At 66.9% G+C, this 23,388-nt stretch overlaps 6 non-coding genes across 6 annotated transcripts; all 6 read right to left on the reverse strand.

Annotated features, from left to right (window-relative positions):
• Nucleotides 1-1,130: 1,130 nt before the first annotated feature.
• TRNAF-GAA (transfer RNA phenylalanine (anticodon GAA)) lies at nucleotides 1,131-1,203 on the reverse strand. Its single transcript has one exon. It is a non-coding gene; the product is annotated as a tRNA-Phe (tRNA).
• A 2,689-nt stretch (nucleotides 1,204-3,892) lies between these two features.
• On the reverse strand, nucleotides 3,893-3,965 carry TRNAF-GAA (transfer RNA phenylalanine (anticodon GAA)). Its single transcript has one exon. It is a non-coding gene; the product is annotated as a tRNA-Phe (tRNA).
• A 2,686-nt stretch (nucleotides 3,966-6,651) lies between these two features.
• TRNAF-GAA (transfer RNA phenylalanine (anticodon GAA)) lies at nucleotides 6,652-6,724 on the reverse strand. Its single transcript has one exon. It is a non-coding gene; the product is annotated as a tRNA-Phe (tRNA).
• A 2,691-nt stretch (nucleotides 6,725-9,415) lies between these two features.
• On the reverse strand, nucleotides 9,416-9,488 carry TRNAF-GAA (transfer RNA phenylalanine (anticodon GAA)). Its single transcript has one exon. It is a non-coding gene; the product is annotated as a tRNA-Phe (tRNA).
• A 5,473-nt stretch (nucleotides 9,489-14,961) lies between these two features.
• TRNAF-GAA (transfer RNA phenylalanine (anticodon GAA)) lies at nucleotides 14,962-15,034 on the reverse strand. The gene has a single exon. It is a non-coding gene; the product is annotated as a tRNA-Phe (tRNA).
• Nucleotides 15,035-20,507: 5,473 nt separating this feature from the next.
• TRNAF-GAA (transfer RNA phenylalanine (anticodon GAA)) lies at nucleotides 20,508-20,580 on the reverse strand. The gene has a single exon. It is a non-coding gene; the product is annotated as a tRNA-Phe (tRNA).
• Nucleotides 20,581-23,388: the final 2,808 nt, after the last annotated feature.

The raw sequence follows: 23,388 nt of genomic DNA on the forward strand, positions 1-23,388 counted from the left end.
CGGGGTGGGGGGGAGGTGCGCAGAGGCCTGGGTGCCCTGCACAAGCGCTGAGGAAGGGCTGGTGAAGTGCGTGGGCGTCTGCTTGGAGGTGAAGTGCTTGCTCACAGGGCGAGGGGACTTACCCAGATGGGGGTGCCCAGAGCCCTGGGTGCCTGAGGCGCCTGGCTGCCTCATACACAAGAGGAGGGTGTTCAGCTGCAGAGTGCCACCGGGTCGCCTGGGTGCGTCATAGAAGAAAGGGCCGGGGGAGGGGGGCGTTGTCTGGAGACCAGCAGCTGGATGTCCTTGTCCCCAGGATGCCTTCAGGCAGAGGTTGTGGGGGGAGGGGGGTTTGGCTATGGGGGGAGGTGCGCAGACGCCTGGGTCCTCCATAGACAAGGGCAGGTGGGAGGGCGGGGCGGGCCAGGGTGGTCAGACAGCTGGGTGCCCTGGACACAGGTTGCAGGGGAGGTTGGCTATTTGGGGTGGGGTGGGGGGGTGCCGGAGGCCTTGGTCCTCTGTGCATGGGGGTGAGGGGGTTTGGCTGGGGGTGGCACGTGGATGCCTTCAACCCTCGGATGCCGGGGTTCCCCCAGACTGCTGGGTCCCTGCCAAAGGAGGGCAGTGGGTGAGCTCTTGGGGGTTGTTTGGATGCACGGTTCCTCCATCCCTGGGGCAAATGGGGCTGGCAGGGGGGGCCGCGGATGCCTGGGTCCCTGCAGCTCCTCGTTCCTCCTGCTGTGGATGAGAGGCTTCACGCCTGGAGGCGCCCAAGAGCATGGAAGAGCCACCAGCATGGCCAGCGGTGGGGAGAGCTGGAGGAGGGCTCCAGGGAGGCGGTGAGGGGAGGGAGGCAGGTGGAGAAGGCTTTGTGGCATCCATAAGACAGGCAGGAAGGTGCGGGCGGGCGGGCGGGCGGGCGGGCGGCTCACTGGGTGGAGGAAAGAGGCCTGGTGTCCCTGAGGGAGGTGGCCATGGATTTGGGGAGAGTGTTGGAGAGGGAGGCAAGGTGGAGGAGGGGGAAGTGCACAGGGGTAGGGAGGCAGTGGTGAGATGGGCAGGAGGAGTGAGAAGGGCAAGAGGTGCAGGTGGCGCATGGCCGGGACGCCCGGCTCCGCAAAAGAGGCGGGGAAGAGGGGGGGGCAGCCCAGTGCCGAAGCCCGGGCTTGAACCAGGGACCTTTAGATCTTCAGTCTAACGCTCTCCCAGCTGAGCTACTTCGGCCTGTCGTGAGCACCAAGCGTGATGGAAGCCGCGGCAGATGCCTGCAGCAGTCCCCGCTCTGCCCGGGGTATGACTGAAACAGCTACAGCTGCTCCGTCGTCCACACAAATACACGAGTCGCCCCATAAGTGCCTTGCAATAGCTGCAGCCGTGGGGAATGGCCAAGGACGGCCAAGAGAGGCATCTGCAGAGCGCGGCTTCCTCCCGTAGGCGTGCTGGGGAAGAAATCCCGCCCAGAGGAGGTTTATGCCCCGAAAGGAAGAGCTCTGAAAGGACGAGCTCACGCCAGTGCCCGTCTGAGACGCGGCGTGGGTGTCGCGGTACAAGGTGGGGAGGAATCCGGCAGTGCCGGTGTGCTGGGCTTGGTCGGTTCTTGCTGTTGAGAGGGACGTGGAGGGTCTGGAGAGGGCCAGAGAGGAACGCCCTGAAGTTGAACGAAGGGAAGGGCCGAGTCCTGCCGCAGGGCAGGGGTAAGCGCAGGCACCGGGCCAGGCTGGGGGGCACGTGGTGGAGAGGAGCTGTGCAGAGAAGGACCTGGGGGGGTCCTGGTGGACACCAAGCTGGTGACGGAGCACTGGAGCACTGGAGCGGAGCAGGTTGCCCAGCGAGGTGGTGGCAGCTCCAGCCTTGGCGATGTTCCAAAGGCACCTGGGAAACGCGGTGCTGGGCCACCTGCTGTGGGTGACCGTGCTGGAGCAGGAGGTTGGAGGAGGTTGGTCTCCAGAGGTCCCGTCCCACCTGGACGCTCCGGAGATCCGGGGGAGCGGGTGGAGGCTGTGGGGACACGAAGGGGACACGTGGGGACGAGGTTAGGAAGACAGAGGACACAGGGGCCACATGGGGATTGGGGTCAGGCTGAGAGGGACACATTGTGGACGTGTGGGGAGCGGGGGAAGGATGCGGGGACAGGCAGGGGAGCCATGGGGGACACGGGACGAGGCTGAGGACGGGGGGACATGTGGAGACGCGGGGGGAGACTGGGGACAGGGGAGGGGACTTTGGGCAGACTGGGAGGCATTTGGGGTCCCTTCAGCCCACCGCAAAGGCACCGCTGCCCCCCACCCCCGACAGCCTGAGCCGGGGCGCACTCTGGGTGGGGGGCACACCCGCAGGTGTCCTCCTGCACCTGCGGTCACCCAGTGCCCGCTCTGGGTGCCTCCAGTGTGTGGCCGCCGAGGCCCCGGGCCACGGCCACCCAGCGCGAGGTGAGCCCCAGCACATGGGGGTGGCACACACGTGACTCCCGGGGCTGGACCTGCTGGCACCGCCTGTGACACATGGGAGAGGGGCAGGCCGCAGGGGCGACAGGCATGGGATATGGGCGTGACACGGGTGTGCAGCACCTGACCCGCCCCCAGCACCCCGAGGTGACCCTGCCGCGTGCCCTGGGACCCCCTCGAGAGCCAATAAAGAGCCACCCCTCCCCTGCCCAGACACCTGGGCCCTCGGTGTGTGGGGGAAGGGCGGGGGGTGGCCCAGCTGCCTGAGAGCCTGGTAGATGGAGTTGGGTGGGGGCAGCAGGGACACCCGGGTCCTTTGTATGCGGGGAGGAACATTGGGCGGGGTGGGGGGGAGGTGCGCAGAGGCCTGGGTGCCCTGCACAAGCGCTGAGGAAGGGCTGGTGAAGTGCGTGGGCGTCTGCTTGGAGGTGAAGTGCTTGCTCACAGGGCGAGGGGACTTACCCAGATGGGGGTGCCCAGAGCCCTGGGTGCCTGAGGCGCCTGGCTGCCTCATACACAAGAGGAGGGTGTTCAGCTGCAGAGTGCCACCGGGTCGCCTGGGTGCGTCATAGAAGAAAGGGCCGGGGGAGGGGGGCGTTGTCTGGAGACCAGCAGCTGGATGTCCTTGTCCCCAGGATGCCTTCAGGCAGAGGTTGTGGGGGGAGGGGGGTTTGGCTATGGGGGGAGGTGCGCAGACGCCTGGGTCCTCCATAGACAAGGGCAGGTGGGAGGGCGGGGCGGGCCAGGGTGGTCAGACAGCTGGGTGCCCTGGACACAGGTTGCAGGGGAGGTTGGCTATTTGGGGTGGGGTGGGGGGGTGCCGGAGGCCTTGGTCCTCTGTGCATGGGGGTGAGGGGGTTTGGCTGGGGGTGGCACGTGGATGCCTTCAACCCTCGGATGCCGGGGTTCCCCCAGACTGCTGGGTCCCTGCCAAAGGAGGGCAGTGGGTGAGCTCTTGGGGGTTGTTTGGATGCACGGTTCCTCCATCCCTGGGGCAAATGGGGCTGGCAGGGGGGGCCGCGGATGCCTGGGTCCCTGCAGCTCCTCGTTCCTCCTGCTGTGGATGAGAGGCTTCACGCCTGGAGGCGCCCAAGAGCATGGAAGAGCCACCAGCATGGCCAGCGGTGGGGAGAGCTGGAGGAGGGCTCCAGGGAGGCGGTGAGGGGAGGGAGGCAGGTGGAGAAGGCTTTGTGGCATCCATAAGACAGGCAGGAAGGTGCGGGCGGGCGGGCGGGCGGGCGGGCGGCTCACTGGGTGGAGGAAAGAGGCCTGGTGTCCCTGAGGGAGGTGGCCATGGATTTGGGGAGAGTGTTGGAGAGGGAGGCAAGGTGGAGGAGGGGGAAGTGCACAGGGGTAGGGAGGCAGTGGTGAGATGGGCAGGAGGAGTGAGAAGGGCAAGAGGTGCAGGTGGCGCATGGCCGGGACGCCCGGCTCCGCAAAAGAGGCGGGGAAGAGGGGGGGCAGCCCAGTGCCGAAGCCCGGGCTTGAACCAGGGACCTTTAGATCTTCAGTCTAACGCTCTCCCAGCTGAGCTACTTCGGCCTGTCGTGAGCACCAAGCGTGATGGAAGCCGCGGCAGATGCCTGCAGCAGTCCCCGCTCTGCCCGGGGTATGACTGAAACAGCTACAGCTGCTCCGTCGTCCACACAAATACACGAGTCGCCCCATAAGTGCCTTGCAATAGCTGCAGCCGTGGGGAATGGCCAAGGACGGCCAAGAGAGGCATCTGCAGAGCGCGGCTTCCTCCCGTAGGCGTGCTGGGGAAGAAATCCCGCCCAGAGGAGGTTTATGCCCCGAAAGGAAGAGCTCTGAAAGGACGAGCTCACGCCAGTGCCCGTCTGAGACGCGGCGTGGGTGTCGCGGTACAAGGTGGGGAGGAATCCGGCAGTGCCGGTGTGCTGGGCTTGGTCGGTTCTTGCTGTTGAGAGGGACGTGGAGGGTCTGGAGAGGGCCAGAGAGGAACGCCCTGAAGTTGAACGAAGGGAAGGGCCGAGTCCTGCCGCAGGGCAGGGGTAAGCGCAGGCACCGGGCCAGGCTGGGGGGCACGTGGTGGAGAGGAGCTGTGCAGAGAAGGACCTGGGGGGGGTCCTGGTGGACACCAAGCTGGTGACGGAGCACTGGAGCACTGGAGCGGAGCAGGTTGCCCAGCGAGGTGGTGGCAGCTCCAGCCTTGGCGATGTTCCAAAGGCACCTGGGAAACGCGGTGCTGGGCCACCTGCTGTGGGTGACCGTGCTGGAGCAGGAGGTTGGAGGAGGTTGGTCTCCAGAGGTCCCGTCCCACCTGGACGCTCCGGAGATCCGGGGGAGCGGGTGGAGGCTGTGGGGACACGAAGGGGACACGTGGGGACGAGGTTAGGAAGACAGAGGACACAGGGGCCACATGGGGATTGGGGTCAGGCTGAGAGGGACACATTGTGGACGTGTGGGGAGCGGGGGAAGGATGCGGGGACAGGCAGGGGAGCCATGGGGGACACGGGACGAGGCTGAGGACGGGGGGACATGTGGAGACGCGGGGGGAGACTGGGGACAGGGGAGGGGACTTTGGGCAGACTGGGAGGCATTTGGGGTCCCTTCAGCCCACCGCAAAGGCACCGCTGCCCCCCACCCCCGACAGCCTGAGCCGGGGCGCACTCTGGGTGGGGGGCACACCCGCAGGTGTCCTCCTGCACCTGCGGTCACCCAGTGCCCGCTCTGGGTGCCTCCAGTGTGTGGCCGCCGAGGCCCCGGGCCACGGCCACCCAGCGCGAGGTGAGCCCCAGCACATGGGGGTGGCACACACGTGACTCCCGGGGCTGGACCTGCTGGCACCGCCTGTGACACATGGGAGAGGGGCAGGCCGCAGGGGCGACAGGCATGGGATATGGGCGTGACACGGGTGTGCAGCACCTGACCCGCCCCCAGCACCCCGAGGTGACCCTGCCGCGTGCCCTGGGACCCCCTCGAGAGCCAATAAAGAGCCACCCCTCCCCTGCCCAGACACCTGGGCCCTCGGTGTGTGGGGGAAGGGCGGGGGGTGGCCCAGCTGCCTGAGAGCCTGGTAGATGGAGTTGGGTGGGGGCAGCAGGGACACCCGGGTCCTTTGTATGCGGGGAGGAACATTGGGCGGGGTGGGGGGGAGGTGCGCAGAGGCCTGGGTGCCCTGCACAAGCGCTGAGGAAGGGCTGGTGAAGTGCGTGGGCGTCTGCTTGGAGGTGAAGTGCTTGCTCACAGGGCGAGGGGACTTACCCAGATGGGGGTGCCCAGAGCCCTGGGTGCCTGAGGCGCCTGGCTGCCTCATACACAAGAGGAGGGTGTTCAGCTGCAGAGTGCCACCGGGTCGCCTGGGTGCGTCATAGAAGAAAGGGCCGGGGGAGGGGGGCGTTGTCTGGAGACCAGCAGCTGGATGTCCTTGTCCCCAGGATGCCTTCAGGCAGAGGTTGTGGGGGGAGGGGGGTTTGGCTATGGGGGGAGGTGCGCAGACGCCTGGGTCCTCCATAGACAAGGGCAGGTGGGAGGGCGGGGCGGGCCAGGGTGGTCAGACAGCTGGGTGCCCTGGACACAGGTTGCAGGGGAGGTTGGCTATTTGGGGTGGGGTGGGGGGGTGCCGGAGGCCTTGGTCCTCTGTGCATGGGGGTGAGGGGGTTTGGCTGGGGGTGGCACGTGGATGCCTTCAACCCTCGGATGCCGGGGTTCCCCCAGACTGCTGGGTCCCTGCCAAAGGAGGGCAGTGGGTGAGCTCTTGGGGGTTGTTTGGATGCACGGTTCCTCCATCCCTGGGGCAAATGGGGCTGGCAGGGGGGGCCGCGGATGCCTGGGTCCCTGCAGCTCCTCGTTCCTCCTGCTGTGGATGAGAGGCTTCACGCCTGGAGGCGCCCAAGAGCATGGAAGAGCCACCAGCATGGCCAGCGGTGGGGAGAGCTGGAGGAGGGCTCCAGGGAGGCGGTGAGGGGAGGGAGGCAGGTGGAGAAGGCTTTGTGGCATCCATAAGACAGGCAGGAAGGCGCGGGCGGGCGGGCGGGCGGGCGGCTCACTGGGTGGAGGAAAGAGGCCTGGTGTCCCTGAGGGAGGTGGCCATGGATTTGGGGAGAGTGTTGGAGAGGGAGGCAAGGTGGAGGAGGGGGAAGTGCACAGGGGTAGGGAGGCAGTGGTGAGATGGGCAGGAGGAGTGAGAAGGGCAAGAGGTGCAGGTGGCGCATGGCCGGGACGCCCGGCTCCGCAAAAGAGGCGGGGAAGAGGGGGGGCAGCCCAGTGCCGAAGCCCGGGCTTGAACCAGGGACCTTTAGATCTTCAGTCTAACGCTCTCCCAGCTGAGCTACTTCGGCCTGTCGTGAGCACCAAGCGTGATGGAAGCCGCGGCAGATGCCTGCAGCAGTCCCCGCTCTGCCCGGGGTATGACTGAAACAGCTACAGCTGCTCCGTCGTCCACACAAATACACGAGTCGCCCCATAAGTGCCTTGCAATAGCTGCAGCCGTGGGGAATGGCCAAGGACGGCCAAGAGAGGCATCTGCAGAGCGCGGCTTCCTCCCGTAGGCGTGCTGGGGAAGAAATCCCGCCCAGAGGAGGTTTATGCCCCGAAAGGAAGAGCTCTGAAAGGACGAGCTCACGCCAGTGCCCGTCTGAGACGCGGCGTGGGTGTCGCGGTACAAGGTGGGGAGGAATCCGGCAGTGCCGGTGTGCTGGGCTTGGTCGGTTCTTGCTGTTGAGAGGGACGTGGAGGGTCTGGAGAGGGCCAGAGAGGAACGCCCTGAAGTTGAACGAAGGGAAGGGCCGAGTCCTGCCGCAGGGCAGGGGTAAGCGCAGGCACCGGGCCAGGCTGGGGGGCACGTGGTGGAGAGGAGCTGTGCAGAGAAGGACCTGGGGGGGGTCCTGGTGGACACCAAGCTGGTGACGGAGCACTGGAGCACTGGAGCGGAGCAGGTTGCCCAGCGAGGTGGTGGCAGCTCCAGCCTTGGCGATGTTCCAAAGGCACCTGGGAAACGCGGTGCTGGGCCACCTGCTGTGGGTGACCGTGCTGGAGCAGGAGGTTGGAGGAGGTTGGTCTCCAGAGGTCCCGTCCCACCTGGACGCTCCGGAGATCCGGGGGAGCGGGTGGAGGCTGTGGGGACACGAAGGGGACACGTGGGGACGAGGTTAGGAAGACAGAGGACACAGGGGCCACATGGGGATTGGGGTCAGGCTGAGAGGGACACATTGTGGACGTGTGGGGAGCGGGGGAAGGATGCGGGGACAGGCAGGGGAGCCATGGGGGACACGGGACGAGGCTGAGGACGGGGGGACATGTGGAGACACGGGGGGAGACTGGGGACAGGGGAGGGGACTTTGGGCAGACTGGGAGGCATTTGGGGTCCCTTCAGCCCACCGCAAAGGCACCGCTGCCCCCCACCCCCGACAGCCTGAGCCGGGGCGCACTCTGGGTGGGGGGCACACCCGCAGGTGTCCTCCTGCACCTGCGGTCACCCAGTGCCCGCTCTGGGTGCCTCCAGTGTGTGGCCGCCGAGGCCCCGGGCCACGGCCACCCAGCGCGAGGTGAGCCCCAGCACATGGGGGTGGCACACACGTGACTCCCGGGGCTGGACCTGCTGGCACCGCCTGTGACACATGGGAGAGGGGCAGGCCGCAGGGGCGACAGGCATGGGATATGGGCGTGACACGGGTGTGCAGCACCTGACCCGCCCCCAGCACCCCGAGGTGACCCTGCCGCGTGCCCTGGGACCCCCTCGAGAGCCAATAAAGAGCCACCCCTCCCCTGCCCAGACACCTGGGCCCTCGGTGTGTGGGGGAAGGGCGGGGGGTGGCCCAGCTGCCTGAGAGCCTGGTAGATGGAGTTGGGTGGGGGCAGCAGGGACACCCGGGTCCTTTGTATGCGGGGAGGAACATTGGGCGGGGTGGGGGGGAGGTGCGCAGAGGCCTGGGTGCCCTGCACAAGCGCTGAGGAAGGGCTGGTGAAGTGCGTGGGCGTCTGCTTGGAGGTGAAGTGCTTGCTCACAGGGCGAGGGGACTTACCCAGATGGGGGTGCCCAGAGCCCTGGGTGCCTGAGGCGCCTGGCTGCCTCATACACAAGAGGAGGGTGTTCAGCTGCAGAGTGCCACCGGGTCGCCTGGGTGCGTCATAGAAGAAAGGGCCGGGGGAGGGGGGCGTTGTCTGGAGACCAGCAGCTGGATGTCCTTGTCCCCAGGATGCCTTCAGGCAGAGGTTGTGGGGGGAGGGGGGTTTGGCTATGGGGGGAGGTGCGCAGACGCCTGGGTCCTCCATAGACAAGGGCAGGTGGGAGGGCGGGGCGGGCCAGGGTGGTCAGACAGCTGGGTGCCCTGGACACCGGTTGCAGGGGAGGTTGGCTATTTGGGGTGGGGTGGGGGGGTGCCGGAGGCCTTGGTCCTCTGTGCATGGGGGTGAGGGGGTTTGGCTGGGGGTGGCACGTGGATGCCTTCAACCCTCGGATGCCGGGGTTCCCCCAGACTGCTGGGTCCCTGCCAAAGGAGGGCAGTGGGTGAGCTCTTGGGGGTTGTTTGGATGCACGGTTCCTCCATCCCTGGGGCAAATGGGGCTGGCAGGGGGGGCCGCGGATGCCTGGGTCCCTGCAGCTCCTCGTTCCTCCTGCTGTGGATGAGAGGCTTCACGCCTGGAGGCACCCAAGAGCATGGAAGAGCCACCAGCATGGCCAGCGGTGGGGAGAGCTGGAGGAGGGCTCCAGGGAGGCGGTGAGGGGAGGGAGGCAGGTGGAGAAGGCTTTGTGGCATCCATAAGACAGGCAGGAAGGCGCGGGCGGGCGGGCGGGCGGGCGGGCGGCTCACTGGGTGGAGGAAAGAGGCCTGGTGTCCCTGAGGGAGGTGGCCATGGATTTGGGGAGAGTGTTGGAGAGGGAGGCAAGGTGGAGGAGGGGGAAGTGCACAGGGGTAGGGAGGCAGTGGTGAGATGGGCAGGAGGAGTGAGAAGGGCAAGAGGTGCAGGTGGCGCATGGCCGGGACGCCCGGCTCCGCAAAAGAGGCGGGGAAGAGGGGGGGGCAGCCCAGTGCCGAAGCCCGGGCTTGAACCAGGGACCTTTAGATCTTCAGTCTAACGCTCTCCCAGCTGAGCTACTTCGGCCTGTCGTGAGCACCAAGCGTGATGGAAGCCGCGGCAGATGCCTGCAGCAGTCCCCGCTCTGCCCGGGGTATGACTGAAACAGCTACAGCTGCTCCGTCGTCCACACAAATACACGAGTCGCCCCATAAGTGCCTTGCAATAGCTGCAGCCGTGGGGAATGGCCAAGGACGGCCAAGAGAGGCATCTGCAGAGCGTGGCTTCCTCCCGTAGGCGTGCTGGGGAAGAAATCCCGCCCAGAGGAGGTTTATGCCCCGAAAGGAAGAGCTCTGAAAGGACGAGCTCACGCCAGTGCCCGTCTGAGACGCGGCGTGGGTGTCGCGGTACAAGGTGGGGAGGAATCCGGCAGTGCCGGTGTGCTGGGCTTGGTCGGTTCTTGCTGTTGAGAGGGACGTGGAGGGTCTGGAGAGGGCCAGAGAGGAATGCCCTGAAGTTGAACGAAGGGAAGGGCCGAGTCCTGCCGCAGGGCAGGGGTAAGCGCAGGCACCGGGCCAGGCTGGGGGGCACGTGGTGGAGAGGAGCTGTGCAGAGAAGGACCTGGGGGGGGTCCTGGTGGACACCAAGCTGGTGACGGAGCACTGGAGCACTGGAGTGGAGCAGGTTGCCCAGCGAGGTGGTGGCAGCTCCAGCCTTGGCGATGTTCCAAAGGCACCTGGGAAACGCGGTGCTGGGCCACCTGCTGTGGGTGACCGTGCTGGAGCAGGAGGTTGGAGGAGGTTGGTCTCCAGAGGTCCCGTCCCACCTGGACGCTCCGGAGATCCGGGGGAGCGGGTGGAGGCTGTGGGGACACGAAGGGGACACGTGGGGACGAGGTTAGGAAGACAGAGGACACAGGGGCCACATGGGGATTGGGGTCAGGCTGAGAGGGACACATTGTGGACGTGTGGGGAGCGGGGGAAGGATGCGGGGACAGGCAGGGGAGCCATGGGGGACACGGGACGAGGCTGAGGACGGGGGGACATGTGGAGACGCGGGGGGAGACTGGGGACAGGGGAGGGGACTTTGGGCAGACTGGGAGGCATTTGGGGTCCCTTCAGCCCACCGCAAAGGCACCGCTGCCCCCCACCCCCGACAGCCTGAGCCGGGGCGCACTCTGGGTGGGGGGCACACCCGCAGGTGTCCTCCTGCACCTGCGGTCACCCAGTGCCCGCTCTGGGTGCCTCCAGTGTGTGGCCGCCGAGGCCCCGGGCCACGGCCACCCAGCGCGAGGTGAGCCCCAGCACATGGGGGTGGCACACACGTGACTCCCGGGGCTGGACCTGCTGGCACCGCCTGTGACACATGGGAGAGGGGCAGGCCGCAGGGGCGACAGGCATGGGATATGGGCGTGACACGGGTGTGCAGCACCTGACCCGCCCCCAGCACCCCGAGGTGACCCTGCCGCGTGCCCTGGGACCCCCTCGAGAGCCAATAAAGAGCCACCCCTCCCCTGCCCAGACACCTGGGCCCTCGGTGTGTGGGGGAAGGGCGGGGGGTGGCCCAGCTGCCTGAGAGCCTGGTAGATGGAGTTGGGTGGGGGCAGCAGGGACACCCGGGTCCTTTGTATGCGGGGAGGAACATTGGGCGGGGTGGGGGGGAGGTGCGCAGAGGCCTGGGTGCCCTGCACAAGCGCTGAGGAAGGGCTGGTGAAGTGCGTGGGCGTCTGCTTGGAGGTGAAGTGCTTGCTCACAGGGCGAGGGGACTTACCCAGATGGGGGTGCCCAGAGCCCTGGGTGCCTGAGGCGCCTGGCTGCCTCATACACAAGAGGAGGGTGTTCAGCTGCAGAGTGCCACCGGGTCGCCTGGGTGCGTCATAGAAGAAAGGGCCGGGGGAGGGGGGCGTTGTCTGGAGACCAGCAGCTGGATGTCCTTGTCCCCAGGATGCCTTCAGGCAGAGGTTGTGGGGGGAGGGGGGTTTGGCTATGGGGGGAGGTGCGCAGACGCCTGGGTCCTCCATAGACAAGGGCAGGTGGGAGGGCGGGGCGGGCCAGGGTGGTCAGACAGCTGGGTGCCCTGGACACAGGTTGCAGGGGAGGTTGGCTATTTGGGGTGGGGTGGGGGGGTGCCGGAGGCCTTGGTCCTCTGTGCATGGGGGTGAGGGGGTTTGGCTGGGGGTGGCACGTGGATGCCTTCAACCCTCGGATGCCGGGGTTCCCCCAGACTGCTGGGTCCCTGCCAAAGGAGGGCAGTGGGTGAGCTCTTGGGGGTTGTTTGGATGCACGGTTCCTCCATCCCTGGGGCAAATGGGGCTGGCAGGGGGGGCCGCGGATGCCTGGGTCCCTGCAGCTCCTCGTTCCTCCTGCTGTGGATGAGAGGCTTCACGCCTGGAGGCACCCAAGAGCATGGAAGAGCCACCAGCATGGCCAGCGGTGGGGAGAGCTGGAGGAGGGCTCCAGGGAGGCGGTGAGGGGAGGGAGGCAGGTGGAGAAGGCTTTGTGGCATCCATAAGACAGGCAGGAAGGCGCGGGCGGGCGGGCGGGCGGGCGGGCGGCTCACTGGGTGGAGGAAAGAGGCCTGGTGTCCCTGAGGGAGGTGGCCATGGATTTGGGGAGAGTGTTGGAGAGGGAGGCAAGGTGGAGGAGGGGGAAGTGCACAGGGGTAGGGAGGCAGTGGTGAGATGGGCAGGAGGAGTGAGAAGGGCAAGAGGTGCAGGTGGCGCATGGCCGGGACGCCCGGCTCCGCAAAAGAGGCGGGGAAGAGGGGGGGCAGCCCAGTGCCGAAGCCCGGGCTTGAACCAGGGACCTTTAGATCCCGGGCTTGAACCAGGGACCTTTAGATCTTCAGTCTAACGCTCTCCCAGCTGAGCTACTTCGGCCTGTCGTGAGCACCAAGCGTGATGGAAGCCGCGGCAGATGCCTGCAGCAGTCCCCGCTCTGCCCGGGGTATGACTGAAACAGCTACAGCTGCTCCGTCGTCCACACAAATACACGAGTCGCCCCATAAGTGCCTTGCAATAGCTGCAGCCGTGGGGAATGGCCAAGGACGGCCAAGAGAGGCATCTGCAGAGCGCGGCTTCCTCCCGTAGGCGTGCTGGGGAAGAAATCCCGCCCAGAGGAGGTTTATGCCCCGAAAGGAAGAGCTCTGAAAGGACGAGCTCACGCTAGTGCCCGTCTGAGACGCGGCGTGGGTGTCGCGGTACAAGGTGGGGAGGAATCCGGCAGTGCCGGTGTGCTGGGCTTGGTCGGTTCTTGCTGTTGAGAGGGACGTGGAGGGTCTGGAGAGGGCCAGAGAGGAACGCCCTGAAGTTGAACGAAGGGAAGGGCCGAGTCCTGCCGCAGGGCAGGGGTAAGCGCAGGCACCGGGCCAGGCTGGGGGGCACGTGGTGGAGAGGAGCTGTGCAGAGAAGGACCTGGGGGGGGTCCTGGTGGACACCAAGCTGGTGACGGAGCACTGGAGCACTGGAGCGGAGCAGGTTGCCCAGCGAGGTGGTGGCAGCTCCAGCCTTGGCGATGTTCCAAAGGCACCTGGGAAACGCGGTGCTGGGCCACCTGCTGTGGGTGACCGTGCTGGAGCGGGAGGTTGGAGGAGGTTGGTCTCCAGAGGTCCCGTCCCACCTGGACGCTCCGGAGATCCGGGGGAGCGGGTGGAGGCTGTGGGGACACGAAGGGGACACGTGGGGACGAGGTTAGGAAGACAGAGGACACAGGGGCCACATGGGGATTGGGGTCAGGCTGAGAGGGACACATTGTGGACGTGTGGGGAGCGGGGGAAGGATGCGGGGACAGGCAGGGGAGCCATGGGGGACACGGGACGAGGCTGAGGACGGGGGGACATGTGGAGACGCGGGGGGAGACTGGGGACAGGGGAGGGGACTTTGGGCAGACTGGGAGGCATTTGGGGTCCCTTCAGCCCACCGCAAAGGCACCGCTGCCCCCCACCCCCGACAGCCTGAGCCGGGGCGCACTCTGGGTGGGGGGCACACCCGCAGGTGTCCTCCTGCACCTGCGGTCACCCAGTGCCCGCTCTGGGTGCCTCCAGTGTGTGGCCGCCGAGGCCCCGGGCCACGGCCACCCAGCGCGAGGTGAGCCCCAGCACATGGGGGTGGCACACACGTGACTCCCGGGGCTGGACCTGCTGGCACCGCCTGTGACACATGGGAGAGGGGCAGGCCGCAGGGGCGACAGGCATGGGATATGGGCGTGACACGGGTGTGCAGCACCTGACCCGCCCCCAGCACCCCGAGGTGACCCTGCCGCGTGCCCTGGGACCCCCTCGAGAGCCAATAAAGAGCCACCCCTCCCCTGCCCAGACACCTGGGCCCTCGGTGTGTGGGGGAAGGGCGGGGGGTGGCCCAGCTGCCTGAGAGCCTGGTAGATGGAGTTGGGTGGGGGCAGCAGGGACACCCGGGTCCTTTGTATGCGGGGAGGAACATTGGGCGGGGTGGGGGGGAGGTGCGCAGAGGCCTGGGTGCCCTGCACAAGCGCTGAGGAAGGGCTGGTGAAGTGCGTGGGCGTCTGCTTGGAGGTGAAGTGCTTGCTCACAGGGCGAGGGGACTTACCCAGATGGGGGTGCCCAGAGCCCTGGGTGCCTGAGGCGCCTGGCTGCCTCATACACAAGAGGAGGGTGTTCAGCTGCAGAGTGCCACCGGGTCGCCTGGGTGCGTCATAGAAGAAAGGGCCGGGGGAGGGGGGCGTTGTCTGGAGACCAGCAGCTGGATGTCCTTGTCCCCAGGATGCCTTCAGGCAGAGGTTGTGGGGGGAGGGGGGTTTGGCTATGGGGGGAGGTGCGCAGACGCCTGGGTCCTCCATAGACAAGGGCAGGTGGGAGGGCGGGGCGGGCCAGGGTGGTCAGACAGCTGGGTGCCCTGGACACAGGTTGCAGGGGAGGTTGGCTATTTGGGGTGGGGTGGGGGGGTGCCGGAGGCCTTGGTCCTCTGTGCATGGGGGTGAGGGGGTTTGGCTGGGGGTGGCACGTGGATGCCTTCAACCCTCGGATGCCGGGGTTCCCCCAGACTGCTGGGTCCCTGCCAAAGGAGGGCAGTGGGTGAGCTCTTGGGGGTTGTTTGGATGCACGGTTCCTCCATCCCTGGGGCAAATGGGGCTGGCAGGGGGGGCCGCGGATGCCTGGGTCCCTGCAGCTCCTCGTTCCTCCTGCTGTGGATGAGAGGCTTCACGCCTGGAGGCGCCCAAGAGCATGGAAGAGCCACCAGCATGGCCAGCGGTGGGGAGAGCTGGAGGAGGGCTCCAGGGAGGCGGTGAGGGGAGGGAGGCAGGTGGAGAAGGCTTTGTGGCATCCATAAGACAGGCAGGAAGGCGCGGGCGGGTGGGCGGGCGGCTCACTGGGTGGAGGAAAGAGGCCTGGTGTCCCTGAGGGAGGTGGCCATGGATTTGGGGAGAGTGTTGGAGAGGGAGGCAAGGTGGAGGAGGGGGAAGTGCACAGGGGTAGGGAGGCAGTGGTGAGATGGGCAGGAGGAGTGAGAAGGGCAAGAGGTGCAGGTGGCGCATGGCCGGGACGCCCGGCTCCGCAAAAGAGGCGGGGAAGAGGGGGGGCAGCCCAGTGCCGAAGCCCGGGCTTGAACCGGGGACCTTTAGATCTTCAGTCTAACGCTCTCCCAGCTGAGCTACTTCGGCCTGTCGTGAGCACCAAGCGTGATGGAAGCCGCGGCAGATGCCTGCAGCAGTCCCCGCTCTGCCCGGGGTATGACTGAAACAGCTACAGCTGCTCCGTCGTCCACACAAATACACGAGTCGCCCCATAAGTGCCTTGCAATAGCTGCAGCCGTGGGGAATGGCCAAGGACGGCCAAGAGAGGCATCTGCAGAGCGCGGCTTCCTCCCGTAGGCGTGCTGGGGAAGAAATCCCGCCCAGAGGAGGTTTATGCCCCGAAAGGAAGAGCTCTGAAAGGACGAGCTCACGCCAGTGCCCGTCTGAGACGCGGCGTGGGTGTCGCGGTACAAGGTGGGGAGGAATCCGGCAGTGCCGGTGTGCTGGGCTTGGTCGGTTCTTGCTGTTGAGAGGGACGTGGAGGGTCTGGAGAGGGCCAGAGAGGAACGCCCTGAAGTTGAACGAAGGGAAGGGCCGAGTCCTGCCGCAGGGCAGGGGTAAGCGCAGGCACCGGGCCAGGCTGGGGGGCACGTGGTGGAGAGGAGCTGTGCAGAGAAGGACCTGGGGGGGGTCCTGGTGGACACCAAGCTGGTGACGGAGCACTGGAGCACTGGAGCGGAGCAGGTTGCCCAGCGAGGTGGTGGCAGCTCCAGCCTTGGCGATGTTCCAAAGGCACCTGGGAAACGCGGTGCTGGGCCACCTGCTGTGGGTGACCGTGCTGGAGCGGGAGGTTGGAGGAGGTTGGTCTCCAGAGGTCCCGTCCCACCTGGACGCTCCGGAGATCCGGGGGAGCGGGTGGAGGCTGTGGGGACACGAAGGGGACACGTGGGGACGAGGTTAGGAAGACAGAGGACACAGGGGCCACATGGGGATTGGGGTCAGGCTGAGAGGGACACATTGTGGACGTGTGGGGAGCGGGGGAAGGATGCGGGGACAGGCAGGGGAGCCATGGGGGACACGGGACGAGGCTGAGGACGGGGGGACATGTGGAGACGCGGGGGGAGACTGGGGACAGGGGAGGGGACTTTGGGCAGACTGGGAGGCATTTGGGGTCCCTTCAGCCCACCGCAAAGGCACCGCTGCCCCCCACCCCCGACAGCCTGAGCCGGGGCGCACTCTGGGTGGGGGGCACACCCGCAGGTGTCCTCCTGCACCTGCGGTCACCCAGTGCCCGCTCTGGGTGCCTCCAGTGTGTGGCCGCCGAGGCCCCGGGCCACGGCCACCCAGCGCGAGGTGAGCCCCAGCACATGGGGGTGGCACACACGTGACTCCCGGGGCTGGACCTGCTGGCACCGCCTGTGACACATGGGAGAGGGGCAGGCCGCAGGGGCGACAGGCATGGGATATGGGCGTGACACGGGTGTGCAGCACCTGACCCGCCCCCAGCACCCCGAGGTGACCCTGCCGCGTGCCCTGGGACCCCCTCGAGAGCCAATAAAGAGCCACCCCTCCCCTGCCCAGACACCTGGGCCCTCGGTGTGTGGGGGAAGGGCGGGGGGTGGCCCAGCTGCCTGAGAGCCTGGTAGATGGAGTTGGGTGGGGGCAGCAGGGACACCCGGGTCCTTTGTATGCGGGGAGGAACATTGGGCGGGGTGGGGGGGAGGTGCGCAGAGGCCTGGGTGCCCTGCACAAGCGCTGAGGAAGGGCTGGTGAAGTGCGTGGGCGTCTGCTTGGAGGTGAAGTGCTTGCTCACAGGGCGAGGGGACTTACCCAGATGGGGGTGCCCAGAGCCCTGGGTGCCTGAGGCGCCTGGCTGCCTCATACACAAGAGGAGGGTGTTCAGCTGCAGAGTGCCACCGGGTCGCCTGGGTGCGTCATAGAAGAAAGGGCCGGGGGAGGGGGGCGTTGTCTGGAGACCAGCAGCTGGATGTCCTTGTCCCCAGGATGCCTTCAGGCAGAGGTTGTGGGGGGAGGGGGGTTTGGCTATGGGGGGAGGTGCGCAGACGCCTGGGTCCTCCATAGACAAGGGCAGGTGGGAGGGCGGAGCGGGCCAGGGTGGTCAGACAGCTGGGTGCCCTGGACACAGGTTGCAGGGGAGGTTGGCTATTTGGGGTGGGGTGGGGGGGTGCCGGAGGCCTTGGTCCTCTGTGCATGGGGGTGAGGGGGTTTGGCTGGGGGTGGCACGTGGATGCCTTCAACCCTCGGATGCCGGGGTTCCCCCAGACTGCTGGGTCCCTGCCAAAGGAGGGCAGTGGGTGAGCTCTTGGGGGTTGTTTGGATGCACGGTTCCTCCATCCCTGGGGCAAATGGGGCTGGCAGGGGGGGCCGCGGATGCCTGGGTCCCTGCAGCTCCTCGTTCCTCCTGCTGTGGATGAGAGGCTTCACGCCTGGAGGCGCCCAAGAGCATGGAAGAGCCACCAGCATGGCCAGCGGTGGGGAGAGCTGGAGGAGGGCTCCAGGGAGGCGGTGAGGGGAGGGAGGCAGGTGGAGAAGGCTTTGTGGCATCCATAAGACAGGCAGGAAGGCGCGGGCGGGTGGGCGGGCGGCTCACTGGGTGGAGGAAAGAGGCCTGGTGTCCCTGAGGGAGGTGGCCATGGATTTGGGGAGAGTGTTGGAGAGGGAGGCAAGGTGGAGGAGGGGGAAGTGCACAGGGGTAGGGAGGCAGTGGTGAGATGGGCAGGAGGAGTGAGAAGGGCAAGAGGTGCAGGTGGCGCATGGCCGGGACGCCCGGCTCCGCAAAAGAGGCGGGGAAGAGGGGGGGCAGCCCAGTGCCGAAGCCCGGGCTTGAACCAGGGACCTTTAGATCCCGGGCTTGAACCAGGGACCTTTAGATCTTCAGTCTAACGCTCTCCCAGCTGAGCTACTTCGGCCTGTCGTGAGCACCAAGCGTGATGGAAGCCGCGGCAGATGCCTGCAGCAGTCCCCGCTCTGCCCGGGGTATGACTGAAACAGCTACAGCTGCTCCGTCGTCCACACAAATACACGAGTCGCCCCATAAGTGCCTTGCAATAGCTGCAGCCGTGGGGAATGGCCAAGGACGGCCAAGAGAGGCATCTGCAGAGCGCGGCTTCCTCCCGTAGGCGTGCTGGGGAAGAAATCCCGCCCAGAGGAGGTTTATGCCCCGAAAGGAAGAGCTCTGAAAGGACGAGCTCACGCCAGTGCCCGTCTGAGACGCGGCGTGGGTGTCGCGGTACAAGGTGGGGAGGAATCCGGCAGTGCCGGTGTGCTGGGCTTGGTCGGTTCTTGCTGTTGAGAGGGACGTGGAGGGTCTGGAGAGGGCCAGAGAGGAACGCCCTGAAGTTGAACGAAGGGAAGGGCCGAGTCCTGCCGCAGGGCAGGGGTAAGCGCAGGCACCGGGCCAGGCTGGGGGGCACGTGGTGGAGAGGAGCTGTGCAGAGAAGGACCTGGGGGGGGTCCTGGTGGACACCAAGCTGGTGACGGAGCACTGGAGCACTGGAGCGGAGCAGGTTGCCCAGCGAGGTGGTGGCAGCTCCAGCCTTGGCGATGTTCCAAAGGCACCTGGGAAACGCGGTGCTGGGCCACCTGCTGTGGGTGACCGTGCTGGAGCAGGAGGTTGGAGGAGGTTGGTCTCCAGAGGTCCCGTCCCACCTGGACGCTCCGGAGATCCGGGGGAGCGGGTGGAGGCTGTGGGGACACGAAGGGGACACGTGGGGACGAGGTTAGGAAGACAGAGGACACAGGGGCCACATGGGGATTGGGATCAGGCTGAGAGGGACACATTGTGGACGTGTGGGGAGCGGGGGAAGGATGCGGGGACAGGCAGGGGAGCCATGGGGGACACGGGACGAGGCTGAGGACGGGGGGACATGTGGAGACGCGGGGGGAGACTGGGGACAGGGGAGGGGACTTTGGGCAGACTGGGAGGCATTTGGGGTCCCTTCAGCCCACCGCAAAGGCACCGCTGCCCCCCACCCCCGACAGCCTGAGCCGGGGCGCACTCTGGGTGGGGGGCACACCCGCAGGTGTCCTCCTGCACCTGCGGTCACCCAGTGCCCGCTCTGGGTGCCTCCAGTGTGTGGCCGCCGAGGCCCCGGGCCACGGCCACCCAGCGCGAGGTGAGCCCCAGCACATGGGGGTGGCACACACGTGACTCCCGGGGCTGGACCTGCTGGCACCGCCTGTGACACATGGGAGAGGGGCAGGCCGCAGGGGCGACAGGCATGGGATATGGGCGTGACACGGGTGTGCAGCACCTGACCCGCCCCCAGCACCCCGAGGTGACCCTGCCGCGTGCCCTGGGACCCCCTCGAGAGCCAATAAAGAGCCACCCCTCCCCTGCCCAGACACCTGGGCCCTCGGTGTGTGGGGGAAGGGCGGGGGGTGGCCCAGCTGCCTGAGAGCCTGGTAGATGGAGTTGGGTGGGGGCAGCAGGGACACCCGGGTCCTTTGTATGCGGGGAGGAACATTGGGCGGGGTGGGGGGGAGGTGCGCAGAGGCCTGGGTGCCCTGCACAAGCGCTGAGGAAGGGCTGGTGAAGTGCGTGGGCGTCTGCTTGGAGGTGAAGTGCTTGCTCACAGGGCGAGGGGACTTACCCAGATGGGGGTGCCCAGAGCCCTGGGTGCCTGAGGCGCCTGGCTGCCTCATACACAAGAGGAGGGTGTTCAGCTGCAGAGTGCCACCGGGTCGCCTGGGTGCGTCATAGAAGAAAGGGCCGGGGGAGGGGGGCGTTGTCTGGAGACCAGCAGCTGGATGTCCTTGTCCCCAGGATGCCTTCAGGCAGAGGTTGTGGGGGGAGGGGGGTTTGGCTATGGGGGGAGGTGCACAGACGCCTGGGTCCTCCATAGACAAGGGCAGGTGGGAGGGCGGAGCGGGCCAGGGTGGTCAGACAGCTGGGTGCCCTGGACACAGGTTGCAGGGGAGGTTGGCTATTTGGGGTGGGGTGGGGGGGTGCCGGAGGCCTTGGTCCTCTGTGCATGGGGGTGAGGGGGTTTGGCTGGGGGTGGCACGTGGATGCCTTCAACCCTCGGATGCCGGGGTTCCCCCAGACTGCTGGGTCCCTGCCAAAGGAGGGCAGTGGGTGAGCTCTTGGGGGTTGTTTGGATGCACGGTTCCTCCATCCCTGGGGCAAATGGGGCTGGCAGGGGGGGCCGCGGATGCCTGGGTCCCTGCAGCTCCTCGTTCCTCCTGCTGTGGATGAGAGGCTTCACGCCTGGAGGCGCCCAAGAGCATGGAAGAGCCACCAGCATGGCCAGCGGTGGGGAGAGCTGGAGGAGGGCTCCAGGGAGGCGGTGAGGGGAGGGAGGCAGGTGGAGAAGGCTTTGTGGCATCCATAAGACAGGCAGGAAGGCGCGGGCGGGCGGGCGGGCGGGCGGGCGGCTCACTGGGTGGAGGAAAGAGGCCTGGTGTCCCTGAGGGAGGTGGCCATGGATTTGGGGAGAGTGTTGGAGAGGGAGGCAAGGTGGAGGAGGGGGAAGTGCACAGGGGTAGGGAGGCAGTGGTGAGATGGGCAGGAGGAGTGAGAAGGGCAAGAGGTGCAGGTGGCGCATGGCCGGGACGCCCGGCTCCGCAAAAGAGGCGGGGAAGAGGGGGGGCAGCCCAGTGCCGAAGCCCGGGCTTGAACCAGGGACCTTTAGATCTTCAGTCTAACGCTCTCCCAGCTGAGCTACTTCGGCCTGTCGTGAGCACCAAGCGTGATGGAAGCCGCGGCAGATGCCTGCAGCAGTCCCCGCTCTGCCCGGGGTATGACTGAAACAGCTACAGCTGCTCCGTCGTCCACACAAATACACGAGTCGCCCCATAAGTGCCTTGCAATAGCTGCAGCCGTGGGGAATGGCCAAGGACGGCCAAGAGAGGCATCTGCAGAGCGCGGCTTCCTCCCGTAGGCGTGCTGGGGAAGAAATCCCGCCCAGAGGAGGTTTATGCCCCGAAAGGAAGAGCTCTGAAAGGACGAGCTCACGCCAGTGCCCGTCTGAGACGCGGCGTGGGTGTCGCGGTACAAGGTGGGGAGGAATCCGGCAGTGCCGGTGTGCTGGGCTTGGTCGGTTCTTGCTGTTGAGAGGGACGTGGAGGGTCTGGAGAGGGCCAGAGAGGAACGCCCTGAAGTTGAACGAAGGGAAGGGCCGAGTCCTGCCGCAGGGCAGGGGTAAGCGCAGGCACCGGGCCAGGCTGGGGGGCACGTGGTGGAGAGGAGCTGTGCAGAGAAGGACCTGGGGGGGGTCCTGGTGGACACCAAGCTGGTGACGGAGCACTGGAGCACTGGAGCGGAGCAGGTTGCCCAGCGAGGTGGTGGCAGCTCCAGCCTTGGCGATGTTCCAAAGGCACCTGGGAAACGCGGTGCTGGGCCACCTGCTGTGGGTGACCGTGCTGGAGCGGGAGGTTGGAGGAGGTTGGTCTCCAGAGGTCCCGTCCCACCTGGACGCTCCGGAGATCCGGGGGAGCGGGTGGAGGCTGTGGGGACACGAAGGGGACACGTGGGGACGAGGTTAGGAAGACAGAGGACACAGGGGCCACATGGGGATTGGGGTCAGGCTGAGAGGGACACATTGTGGACGTGTGGGGAGCGGGGGAAGGATGCGGGGACAGGCAGGGGAGCCATGGGGGACACGGGACGAGGCTGAGGACGGGGGGACATGTGGAGACGCGGGGGGAGACTGGGGACAGGGGAGGGGACTTTGGGCAGACTGGGAGGCATTTGGGGTCCCTTCAGCCCACCGCAAAGGCACCGCTGCCCCCCACCCCCGACAGCCTGAGCCGGGGCGCACTCTGGGTGGGGGGCACACCCGCAGGTGTCCTCCTGCACCTGCGGTCACCCAGTGCCCGCTCTGGGTGCCTCCAGTGTGTGGCCGCCGAGGCCCCGGGCCACGGCCACCCAGCGCGAGGTGAGCCCCAGCACATGGGGGTGGCACACACGTGACTCCCGGGGCTGGACCTGCTGGCACCGCCTGTGACACATGGGAGAGGGGCAGGCCGCAGGGGCGACAGGCATGGGATATGGGCGTGACACGGGTGTGCAGCACCTGACCCGCCCCCAGCACCCCGAGGTGACCCTGCCGCGTGCCCTGGGACCCCCTCGAGAGCCAATAAAGAGCCACCCCTCCCCTGCCCAGACACCTGGGCCCTCGGTGTGTGGGGGAAGGGCGGGGGGTGGCCCAGCTGCCTGAGAGCCTGGTAGATGGAGTTGGGTGGGGGCAGCAGGGACACCCGGGTCCTTTGTATGCGGGGAGGAACATTGGGCGGGGTGGGGGGGAGGTGCGCAGAGGCCTGGGTGCCCTGCACAAGCGCTGAGGAAGGGCTGGTGAAGTGCGTGGGCGTCTGCTTGGAGGTGAAGTGCTTGCTCACAGGGCGAGGGGACTTACCCAGATGGGGGTGCCCAGAGCCCTGGGTGCCTGAGGCGCCTGGCTGCCTCATACACAAGAGGAGGGTGTTCAGCTGCAGAGTGCCACCGGGTCGCCTGGGTGCGTCATAGAAGAAAGGGCCGGGGGAGGGGGGCGTTGTCTGGAGACCAGCAGCTGGATGTCCTTGTCCCCAGGATGCCTTCAGGCAGAGGTTGTGGGGGGAGGGGGGTTTGGCTATGGGGGGAGGTGCGCAGACGCCTGGGTCCTCCATAGACAAGGGCAGGTGGGAGGGCGGAGCGGGCCAGGGTGGTCAGACAGCTGGGTGCCCTGGACACAGGTTGCAGGGGAGGTTGGCTATTTGGGGTGGGGTGGGGGGGTGCCGGAGGCCTTGGTCCTCTGTGCATGGGGGTGAGGGGGTTTGGCTGGGGGTGGCACGTGGATGCCTTCAACCCTCGGATGCCGGGGTTCCCCCAGACTGCTGGGTCCCTGCCAAAGGAGGGCAGTGGGTGAGCTCTTGGGGGTTGTTTGGATGCACGGTTCCTCCATCCCTGGGGCAAATGGGGCTGGCAGGGGGGGCCGCGGATGCCTGGGTCCCTGCAGCTCCTCGTTCCTCCTGCTGTGGATGAGAGGCTTCACGCCTGGAGGCGCCCAAGAGCATGGAAGAGCCACCAGCATGGCCAGCGGTGGGGAGAGCTGGAGGAGGGCTCCAGGGAGGCGGTGAGGGGAGGGAGGCAGGTGGAGAAGGCTTTGTGGCATCCATAAGACAGGCAGGAAGGCGCGGGCGGGTGGGCGGGCGGCTCACTGGGTGGAGGAAAGAGGCCTGGTGTCCCTGAGGGAGGTGGCCATGGATTTGGGGAGAGTGTTGGAGAGGGAGGCAAGGTGGAGGAGGGGGAAGTGCACAGGGGTAGGGAGGCAGTGGTGAGATGGGCAGGAGGAGTGAGAAGGGCAAGAGGTGCAGGTGGCGCATGGCCGGGACGCCCGGCTCCGCAAAAGAGGCGGGGAAGAGGGGGGGCAGCCCAGTGCCGAAGCCCGGGCTTGAACCAGGGACCTTTAGATCCCGGGCTTGAACCAGGGACCTTTAGATCTTCAGTCTAACGCTCTCCCAGCTGAGCTACTTCGGCCTGTCGTGAGCACCAAGCGTGATGG

Source organism: Struthio camelus, chromosome 22, assembly GCF_040807025.1.
Source record: "Struthio camelus isolate bStrCam1 chromosome 22, bStrCam1.hap1, whole genome shotgun sequence".
NCBI lineage: Eukaryota > Metazoa > Chordata > Aves > Struthioniformes > Struthionidae > Struthio > Struthio camelus.